This window comes from Triturus cristatus, chromosome 10, assembly GCF_964204655.1.
Source record: "Triturus cristatus chromosome 10, aTriCri1.1, whole genome shotgun sequence".
Taxonomy (NCBI): Eukaryota; Metazoa; Chordata; class Amphibia; order Caudata; family Salamandridae; genus Triturus; species Triturus cristatus.
This window is the reverse complement of record NC_140593.1, coordinates 1,041,866,873-1,041,878,626: the sequence shown is the minus strand read 5'-3', so window position 1 is coordinate 1,041,878,626 and position 11,754 is coordinate 1,041,866,873.

Below are 11,754 nucleotides of genomic sequence, written 5' to 3'. Positions count from 1 at the left end.
TAAATGTAATAAAACTCACTTTAAACAACATATTTCACTGTAGAGAAGGGAACTATTTTAGAACAATATGCTTACGTTTTGGAATTATTATAGTGGAAGTGAACAATATGTGTACGATTGTGCAGCTAATCAAAGGGAAGGGCGCCTATATCTAAAGTGGGCTGACCCACTGTTCCATGGAGTATGTTGAGGTAGGCAGAATTAAAATGCAAATGACAATGTAAAAGAACAATTTTTTTGGGGGGGGCAGTTATTTCAACATAAGTGGGTTTTTTTGTAATGGGGCCGAGATTTTCACCAAATGCTGCATTTACCAGTGGATGTCTTGAAAGTTTTTTTTAAATTTAAATTGCAGTCGCAACGACCAAGCCACCATTGTGGAAAATGCTATCTGTGCTTCATTTCTGCATCATTGAATCCTTCAGAAGCGCGTTGGTCGTCCCAATTGCGATTTTCTAGCACTTTTTTAATAGTGTGAAATGAGCACTCTCTGACTGACATGTTGGAACAAGTCCATGATGCCTGCAGCTTCCAACAGCTGCTGCCACAATATGCTTTATTTATTTTATGGACACTAATGTATACTTTACAGGTTTTTGCTGCCTCACAGCCGCTTCAGTATGGCATACATAAGCAAAAGGCTGTGTCCATAATATGGAATGATACTGTATCCAACAGGACCACTGCAAACTTGCTCCAATTTAGGAAAGAGCTGAAGACACATCTCTTTAAACATCCCTATCTCACAACATAGTCAGGACCCGTCTGGAAAACAAAATGCAGCCCTGGCAAAAATGCTCAAACCAGTCTCGCTCCCTTAGTTTCCTAGTGCTGTCCGGGGAGACACCAGGGGGAAGGAAAGAGTTTTTCCTTTCCCTCGGTGTCTCTCTGCAGTGCATTCCTGCTTTGGGATCCCAGTAATCCCTCCCCAAATATTACTGCAGGTTCTGACTGTTTTCCGCCCCCCCAAGGGGCAGAGCAGCTGTTTTGTAGGCCGATCTGCCCCCAAGCGGGGGGGGGGCGGAAAACCACTAGACACCAGGGAATTTATCATATATTTATGCTGGGGAGGGAGTTGTCCCTTAAGCAAGGGTTACACCCAATTTTTGGGGATATGTTTTCTCTGTTTGGCTGACTGGAGGTGTGTGTGGACTGGAGTGTGGCTGGCGTTTAACTAATGGTTGTTTGAACTGGGGATTTTGCTGGTGGTGTGAGTAGACTGTCTTCTGGCTAGTGATGTGTGCGTGGCTGGCGTTTGGATGGTGGTGTGTGCATGGTGGTGTGTGTGAACTGGTGTTTGACTTGTATTTGACTGGTGTGAGAGTCACTCCCGTAAATAAATAATATCCCTCTAGACCTCTATTTCTTTTCATATGGCTTGTGAAAAGCTCAAACATGGGGCGCAGGAAAACACTCAACTGCAAACAAAACCATTTCATTTTTTTTTCACATTTTTATTTTATTTGTATCATTTTTAAGACATTCATCTAATATATTTCTTTTTTTGCAATTTATATCATTTATAGCATTTATCAATGGTTACATATAACATCATAACCAATACATAATTTTTTTTTAAATACAAGTCTTTTTCCTTAAAGGACAGAATATATACAACAATATTACTCAAAAACAAAAATTATTTTCCTTGTCAATGAAGTACAACAAAGAAATAGTCACAATAGATGGAAAAAAACAAACTCACCATCCCCCAAATTCATGCACACCTCTTCTCATACCACATGCACATCTCTTGCACTCAATACAGACATACCATCTGCCCCATACCCAGACTGCATACACAGCTGACACCATCGGGGTGAGAAGCTCAACCCTCAAATGCTGTACTGTGTGATGGGGCGTCACGCTATAAATGATATAAATTGCAAAAAAAGAAATATATTAGATGAATGTCTTAAAAATGATACAAATAAAATAAAAATGTGAAAAAAAGAATGAAATGGTTTTGTTTGCAGTTGAGTGTTTTCTTGCGCCCCATGTTTGAGCTTTTAACCCCTTCAGTGCCACGCCCTTTCCCCCTCCTGTGCCGGGCGTTGCACTAGTGGGTGGGGTTCATGACGAGATAGTCTCGTCATGGGCACAGCGCAAACGTGCTCCATGACGAGACTATCTCGTCATGGGCACTGAAGAGGTTAACAAGCCATATGAAAAGAAATAGAGGTCTAGAGGGATATTATTTATTGACTGTTGTTTTTTTCCCCCTGTTCCCTGACCTTGTAGTTATTTGCCTTGTAGGGGGTTGCCTTAATTTCTCTGTGAGAGTCACTCCCTTCTGTGGTGCCTATTTCTTGCCTTTCCTTTGTGCCCCCCTTTGGGGGTAGATCGGACGTTTGTAATGCCAATCTGCCCCCAGGGGCAGACTTCATAGTGTTTTATAACGTTTATTACTGTTTTATATCTTTTTATCATGTGTATTTGTGAACTTAATGATGTATTTTTCCTTTTTATTGTAGTGCAAAGATTTTGATTTCCTTTGTGGCGACTCCTGCTTGAGGTTTCAGCACTGGCAGATCTGCAGGTTGTGTAGTTGCATGTGTGTGGTAACAAACAATTTTTGTCATTTTGCTTCAAATGAGTATCACTGCCCTGCTTGAATGTTTTTTAGCAGTTATAATAATTGTAGCATATTTAGATTATGATTTATTTATTTTCTCAAATTCATATTTGGATTTGTACAAGATTTGTATTGTGTTATCTTGTGTGTAATCCTTTCTAGTGTGATGTTTTTGGCGCTTGAAGTGTCTCTACAGCGTAGGTGCAGTTTAGCCTAAGTCTACCTGTCTGTGGCAATGAGAGGTCTCTCATTAGAGTATCCAGTTCATTGTGTGAATTGTATTGATAGTTTCTTTCCAGATCATTATATGTCAATTTACTGTTTGATACAGCTGAGTTTGTTGAGTTCCAATTTGACACAGTGTTGTTTAGTGTTGTCTTGTTTGTTGTATTAGTTTCATAATTAAGCATTATGGCTGTCCAACAAGCTAACCATCCAGCAGGTCATGGATTTGCTTTTTGAATCTGTCCGTAAACACTGACTCTGCATCTGAGGCAGAGGACCAAGCTGAAGGTTCTAGCAGTGAATTTTCTGTTCAAGAGGAATCAACTGATGATGAATCTACTATTAGTGTTGATGAAGTGCCTCTTTTAGAGGAGGACAATGATATACCGGTAGTGCAGCAATACCTAACTAGACTGCAGACAGGGGCTGGAAGGCTTCCCATTGGGAGTGCTGAACCCTGGGTTGCACGTAACATGGTGGAGCCTGTTTTGCCTGCCATTAGTGGTGTTTCAAGGTGTAGAGTCAATACAGATACTTTTTTGCCTATCACTTTCTTCCACTGTTTGTTGATGATGTGTTTTTGGATGGTATTGTTGAGCAGACTAATTTGCATGCAGAGCAGTTTTTGAGTGGCAACAGTGCCACACTTAAGACCCACTCCAGAGCTGCACGCGGACTCCCACAAATCTCCATGAGATTAAGCAGTTCTGTGGTTTAACTTTCCTGATGGGATTGATTAGAATGCCATCACTTTCTTTATACTGGTCTGCTATTCTCTTGATGGCAACTGCTATATTTCCAGTAGCTATGAGTCGAGATCGGTATTTGCTTCTGCAGCAGATCCCGCATTTAGTGGATAATGCCACAGCATTGTTACACGATCACCCTGATTGTGATCAAGTCTTCAAGATTCGGCCTGTCCTTGGCCATTTAGTAGATTGTTTCTCAGAGATCTATGTTTGAAGGGAAAGACATATCTGTGGTTGAGTTCCTGGTCTTGTTCCAAGGGACTTTTGATTTTTAGATAATGCATTCCCAGCAAGAGAGCATGTTATGGTATTAAGTTGTATATGCTGTGTGAAAACGCACCAGGTTATGCGTATAATTTCAGGGTGTACACTGGAAGGGATTCTTAACTTACCCTTCCAGTTGTCCTTCCACTTTTGGAGTCAGTGAGAAAATTGTGTTGCCAGAGCACTTTTTCTCAAAGATCACCATTTATACATGGACAATTTCTACAAAGGTGTGCAATTGCTTAAAGAATTGTTTTAAGTAGGCACTGTGGCATGTGATACAATCCACTCTAACCATAAAGGTTAGCCTAAAGAGCTTGTGTGTAAAACACTTAAAAGGGGACAGAGCAGGGTTTTGCGTAGTAATAAACTTCAGACTGAAGAGATGTCTACATGCTCACAACTATTCATGATGAAAGTACTGCGCCTGTGACTGTATGGGGTCTGGTTGCAGAAGTGTGCAAACCAGTGTGCATTCTAGACTACAACAAGCACATGAGAACCATTTAGAACCAGAAAATAGATCCCAAACAACTAGATCCTAATATTCTCTAAGGCCCATGTATTACTGGTACATTTCCTATAATTATTCTGCTGTCAGTGTGTAGATATAGGTATTCCAACATCAAGCTACTGTAAGAGAGTGTGGTTGTATGATAAAATATTGCCAGCAAACAAATCGGCAACAAAATATTGCCAAAAAATATCAAGGAACAAAATATCGACTTTGCATGCTTTGTAAGTAAAATAAAAAATATCGACAATAATATATAAAAGACCAGAAAATGGTAAAAAAAAGGTATGTTTATTGAATTCTTACTATTATACATTATATTAACTTTAAAATAAATATTTAAAAAGTATAAGTTACACAAAATACAGATGTATTCATCCATAATTTCAAAAACGAAACATATTTAAAAAAGTATATATAATTTAAACATACATGATTAAAATACTAAAAAATAAATATAATTACAAACACTAGACTTTAAAAAATAAAAACATATGCAGTAACAACATTATAATGAACTAATAAAAAAGACTACAGAAAGAAATAATAAGAAATATAATTTACATTATGCAAAATTTTATATGTTAAAACAATTTTTTAAAAGTCATCTAAAAAATAGATTTGGATAGGCAAAATTCACTAGTTACTCCAGCCTGACCAACAGTAGAGAAAGTGTTGGACTTTGGAGGGGTTAGATTTACTAGTCCCAATCCAATTTAAGCAATAGTAGGGAAAGTGTGGGACTCTGTAGGGGTTAGATTTACTATTCCCACTCTGACATAAGAAATTATAGGGAAAGTGGGGGATAGTGTTTTACTGGACCTCACAGTTCATTTTTCCCCAGAGCAGGGAGTACGGACAAAATGGGATTGAATTGACCCAAGTAAATTCTTCAAGACCTAGTCAGAGACACAGTCAGGATATCTCTCAATGCCTCTCATCGGAAGCTGATCCCAATAAAATCCGGGATAGTTACGCGGCGATTTGCGACACAGCTGCCCGACTACTAAGAAACAATAGGCCAACTAAAGGCAATACATTACACTCCTTGTTCAACCAAGACTGCACTTCAGCTTTAAAAGCCCCTAAAAAGCCACCAACTCAATCCTGCGCATCACAGAAGAGGTAAGGTCAGCTCAAAATCGCTAGAAAAAAGCGCTAGAAAACAGGGACTAAGCGTGGGAAGACCTATATAAAGCGACTCATCGAAAAGACAGTAAGCTTTTTTGGGAGGTTATCAATAGACCTTTCTTCACAGTGGCCCCCTTAAACGGAATTAAATGTCACGTCCTAGAACAGGAGGGGGTAATTTCTTCAAAGTTTATAATCCTGAGGACCATCCCAAGGATCCCCCTATGGAACCGATAATTGACCCACTCTTTTTTTATGATGTCTGGCTCAGCTAATTTATTGACTTAAAAGCGGTCACTAAAGCTATTCAGAGTGCTGCCTCTGGCAAGGCCCCAGGCCCGACAGAGTCCCTACTAAATCTCATTTGAAATTTTGGGGGCCATTATTTACTAATGTCTTTAAAGCAGTTGTGAAGGGGGCCCCAATTAACACATGGAAGGAATCCATTGTAGTACCTATTCAAGAAAGGGAATAGGAATTGTCCAATGTGTTGTCGCCCAACTTCTTTGTTAGATGCCACAGTAAAAACTGTAGGAGGGTAATCCTGGAAAAACTGGAAACTTGGGCCAAACATATCTCTTTCTTTTCAAAAGTTCAATATGGTTTCCATGCAGGACTGGGGACCATCGAACAGGCACTGAACGTATCCCTTATCTCAGGAAAATGTGACAACCCCAGGAGAGGTTCATTACATATTGCTTTTATGGACCTCTCCTGTGCTTTTGACTAGGTGGATAGGGAAGAGCTGTGGTCATTAATGGAGGTAGCGGGATGGATCCACCATTGCTGAACTGCATAAAGCTGTTACACTGAGATAACGCCGTCAAGGTCCACTGCACTCAACAAGATGTTTGAACCCAAAACATAAAGGTAGCCAGAGGGGTCAGGCATGGTTTTATAATGGCACTTTTTCTGTTCCTTTTTTATATTAATTTCCTAGACAAAGCCCTGAGTTTATGTAGTGATAATACTCTTAGAATTGCCTCCCGACCAGTCCCAGTTCTTTTATATGCGGATGACACAATTTTAATCTCACAAACAGCAATAGGCCTCCTGAAACTTTTAAATGGTTTTAATAGTTTTTTGACAAACCTGAGTCTAAAAGTAAACCACCAGAAATCGTTTATTATAACTTGTGGTCCAAAACACACTAAAACAAAATCTTTTTTTATTGGCGAGACCGCAATCACAAAGGTTGTCCATTTCGATTATTTAGGCATCTGTTCAAAGCAAACCTGCCATGGGGCGGCATGACCAGTCAGGTGATACAGAAAATGGGAGTGGAGAGTGAACCTATGTTTAGATTCACAAAACAACTGGGGCACAAGCCAATTAAAGAGATGGTCCATCTATATAAGTCTAAATGTCTGAGTGTGGGAAAATATGGAGCGGGCGAAAACAAATTTCTTTGTCGGTTACTGGTTATCCCAAATTCTACCTCAAGCTATATATCCACAATGAATTGGGTATGAGCTATTTAGAAGACAAAGTTAAAATGGCCCCCCTCTTACTCTGGGTCAAAATAGGGTCTACCCCACAAGCGGGGTTTTCAAGAGACATTTTAGGCAATTGCCTGGAATTGGACAATAGATGCTCTATCCCTTGGTTTGCATATGTAAGAAAAGCTTTAATAACATAGACATGATTAACCTTTTTGATTCTCCAGACTGCATTGGGCTCCAAACTGAAGCCATAGTTAAGAAAAATGTACTATGATAAATGAAGAAATTAGATTCACAAGGGCAAGTCGCTTAACTTCAGTTCTTAACTATCTGCCTATTTTAACACTGCATGGGACAGAGCAGTACTTAACCTGGGTAGAAAAACCCGAACACAGATTTTATCTTACAAGGCTCAGGTTAAATACAATTCATTTTTGGATTGCTTTCCCTAACCCTGGCTCTTGGTTTGAATTTCTTCCAGTTTGCCCTTGTTACAACTCCTCATCACAAACAACGCACTTTATACTTTTTTTGCACTTTATACAGCAGCTTGAGAAGATGCTTCAAAATATCACTTTTAAAGCATAAGCACTTTACTTCGCACCAAGAGGGCTTGATTCTTTTAAAATGTTTAGAAACACCTACGATTTGTTTCTCTCTCCTAAACTACATTTTATCCAGTTTAAAACTGAGGGCGAGTTAGGCTTTATAGCGATACTAAATGAAGTAAAATATACTTTAATTTTGTGTTTTTATGGCCATTGTTATGGCAAATAAAGACTATTGAACTGAACTGATAGGGAAAGTGTTGGACTCTGGTGGGGTTAGCTCAACTATTCCCACTCCAACTTGAGCAACATCAGGAAAAGTGGTGGACTTTTGATGGGTCAAATTTACTATTCCCACTCCAACATAGGCAATACTAGGAAAAGTGTTGGACTCTTGAGGGGATTACATTTACTATTGCCACTCCTCAGTGAGCAACAGTAGGGAAACAGTTGGACTTTGCAGGGGTCAGATTTACTGTTCAAACTGCATCGTACGAAACAGTAGGGAAAGTGATGGATTTTGGAATGGTCAGATTTACTATTCGCACTCCAACATAAGCAAAAGTAGGGAAAGTGTTGGACATGGGAGGGGTTAGAACTTCTATTCTCACTCCAGCGTAAGCAACAGTGGAAAAAATGTAAAATTTTAAAAAGCTCACATTTATTTTTCTCTGTCTTAAATTAATGCAAAATAAATAACATGTATATAAAATAAATAAACAACAAATATATTTCCTTAAATACATACATTATTTTTAACTTAACATGATATATAAATTATTAAAACCTTAAAAATCGAAATTAGCACCTAAAATTATTTATCATTTTTTATCAATTAAAGTGTAAAAATAGATGTAAATACATCCCTCCCTATTATCCTAAAATTTCACCAAGCTAAAAAAAATAATTAGTAACAGAAAAAAGTAACAATTATTTTAAAAATAATAACACTATAAAATTAATTCTTATACAAAAACCTTGAATGTAATATAATTAATTAATATGCAATGATCAAAACAATTAAATAATTAACACAATCCCCTGTGAGAGGGCCTACTCGTAGGCCGAGAAAAAATTGTGGCTGCGAATACTTTCACATCTTCATCAGTGTGAAACCAATCACAATCTTCACATACCATCAACCACTAATATCAATCTCTGGCAACAAGAAAGCCAAAATGGTCCAAGGCTTTCAGTGGTAGAGTCTGCAGTTATAAGACTGCAGCTTTAAAATTATTCACAAGCTGAGGAAGGACCAGAAGACAGCCGACTTGGCTTTCTGCTTCCCACTGCTGACATGTGCCCACAAACCATCTTTTGCAGTGAAGTACATAAGAAATGTTGGACACTCATTTATCCGGACCATTGTGGGTACATGCTGGGTAGAAGTACACGTTACTGCATCTGATGAGTACAGGTGGCCCTCTCCCAGACACAGAGGGTGGAGGGTAAGCTAGCCCTCCTTCTAGTAGACTTCACTAAAGCTTTTGATGCACTCTCATGGGAATTTTCAGAGGCCGCCCTGTCTCGAGCAGGCCTGGGACCAATGGTTTGGAAGATGGTCAGACTCCTCTATCACAACCCCAGGGCCCAGGTCTGGGTGAAAGACATACCATCAGCTCCCTTCCCAATCTGAAGGGGGAGGCGTCGGGGTGCCAACTCTCCCCTCTGCTATTTACTTTAGCAATAGAGCCGCTGGCACGCCTAATGCACTGTGATGTGCGAGTCAGTGGATGAAAATGGGGGAAGGGGCTCGAGGATCGGATAGCCCTATATGCAGGCAATGTTCTGCTGTTCCTTGGGGACTCTCCGCACTCTGGCCCTCGATGCCTGGAGACTATTCGCCTCTATGAGGAGGCCTCCGGTCTCTCTATTGATCCAGTCAAGTCCGTCCTGGTGGAGGTGAGGGGGGATGTGGAGGGCCGTTGCTGGTGCCCGACTATTCCTTTGCAACATAACACATTTAAGTACCTCGGGGTCCACATATTCCACCTTCTGGACTTTGCTTGGAAACTTAACTTGCAGGGCCTAGCATCATCCCTTGACCGAGATTTACACCACTGGCACCTTTACTTGGGCTGGGAAACTCCACAGGGTGGCCTTCTGAGTGGCACAAAGATCACCATTTCGCGGGAGACTGGGGCTTTCCGATATTTACGCACACTACTTAGCCACGCAATTAGTACCGATCAATTAATGGTTTGTGGGGGGTTGGGATGACTTGGCATATCACCTGAAACTCCACACAATGGGATTTGAGAGCCTACTCTGCAATCTTTATGGAATTCCGGTGTCCCAGGGGATGCCCTCATCTACTCGAGTGGTGATACACTGCTGGAGGGCGGCATTGAGCCTGATTCACTGGGACCATAAACTAACCAAAGTTACCCCCTGTGGTGCTGCGCATGGCTCCACCAGCTTTCTGCACTAGAGAGGGTCCATCAGTGGGACCGTATGGGTATCACATACTTAGGAGATATTCATAAAGTGACTAAGCTGATGTCCTTCCAAGAGTTGCAGGCTCAATACCCTCTGGCGAACACACTGTTCTTTCGCTTTCCCATGTTGCGGTATGCCTTCGCGACGCATCTCCCCACTGGCACTCTAATCCCGGAATATAGCCTGCTTGAAGCAAAGGTACTGATGGAGTGGTTGGGGAAAGGAGCAATAACCCAAATTTATTGTACATTGATTATTTACACTCCAGATAGTTTTGAATCTCTTCGCCAGAAATGGGTTGGGTCGGTGGGAGACTTAAACAACAATGATTGACTGGTGGCTTGTATGGCCCCCAGGGAATTGACAATCTCTGCACGACCACATATGGTACAGGTAAATTATCTCCATGCGACCTACTTATCCCCATCACGCATACAACACATGTTCCCTGATGCCCGTCTCTTATGTGCATCCTACAAACTACCTCTTGCACGTAGCGTCGGACTGCCCTGGGGTGAAACACTTTTGGACCGGAGTCGAGAGGGAAATTGCTGAGTTCCGGGATCGCCATTCAAATTAGCTTTCAGATTAGCCTTGCTGGGGCTGTTCATAGGCGTGGCCTGCTTAGTGGCCAAGCAAAATGTAGCGCGTCTGTGAAAATAGCCGGCGACACCCTCCTTATCAGCCTGGAGTGTGGGAATTTACTGGTGTGCGCAGCAAGAAACACCTATATATGAGGCTCGTGGGTGTCCTCAAAAGCACGACAAAGTGTGGGGGAAATGGTGGGCTCAACATGGTCTAACATTGGCCCCTGCGTGGGCTGCTGTTAATGTTATTCCAGCTCTGAACAATCACATCCTTTCTTTCCTTTTTCTTTTTGTGAATCGTGTTGTACTGACAATGCTTGTTGTATCTATAGATCAATAAAATTGCTTATTAAAAAAAAAAGAAATGTTGGACAAGATGTGGCTCTAGAGATAAGGAGAACATCTTTAGAGCATCATTAGAAGACACCATCTTCCAAGTAGTATTAGAAATGATTGACTCTAAAAGATGGAGAGACCTTGAGAAAGTGAAAAGGATGCACAAATGCTACAGTCTCATGTGATGTTTGCCATCATGTGCCAAAAAAGTGTGGCTGGGAATACTTTCACCTCTTCATCTGTGTGAAACCAATCACAATCATCACATACCCTCAAGCACTGATATCAATCTCTGGAAACAAGAAAGACAAAGTGGTCCAGGGCGATGTGTGGTAGGGCCTGCAGTTGCAAAACTACTGCTTCAAAATCATTTACAAGCTGAGGAAGAACCAGAAGAAAGCCGACTGTGCTTTCTGGTTCCCACTGCTGACCTGTTCCCCCAAATCCCAATTTCCAGCGAAGTACATAAGAAATGTTGGACGGCTCGTGGCTCTACAGATAAGGAGGACATCTTTAGAGCATCATTAGAAGACACCATCTTCCGACTGGTATTAGAAATTATTGACTCCAAAAGATGGAGACCTTGAGAAATTGAAAAAGATGCACAAATGCCACAGTCTCAAGTAGCTATATGATGTTTGCCATGACTTACCTCATCAGAAGACTTGTTCTGAGGAGCCTTGTTCATTTCTCAGGCTCACTGAAAACAGACTGTAGAGCTGAATCAGAAGGCAAAGCGGCATTGCTACCAGTTAAAGAGTTTTGAGATAAACTGAAAGTGTGTTTGCCACTCCGCAATGAACTCATGAAAAAGATGCTTGGCATGTGCCATGTCTGCCACTGCCTCAGAAAGGACAGCCCTTCTAAACCAATGAGGGTGTTAAAAACTGCGTACAAAATATGGGGAGAGTTTGCCATACATTACTTTGGGCCAGTGCAGTGAT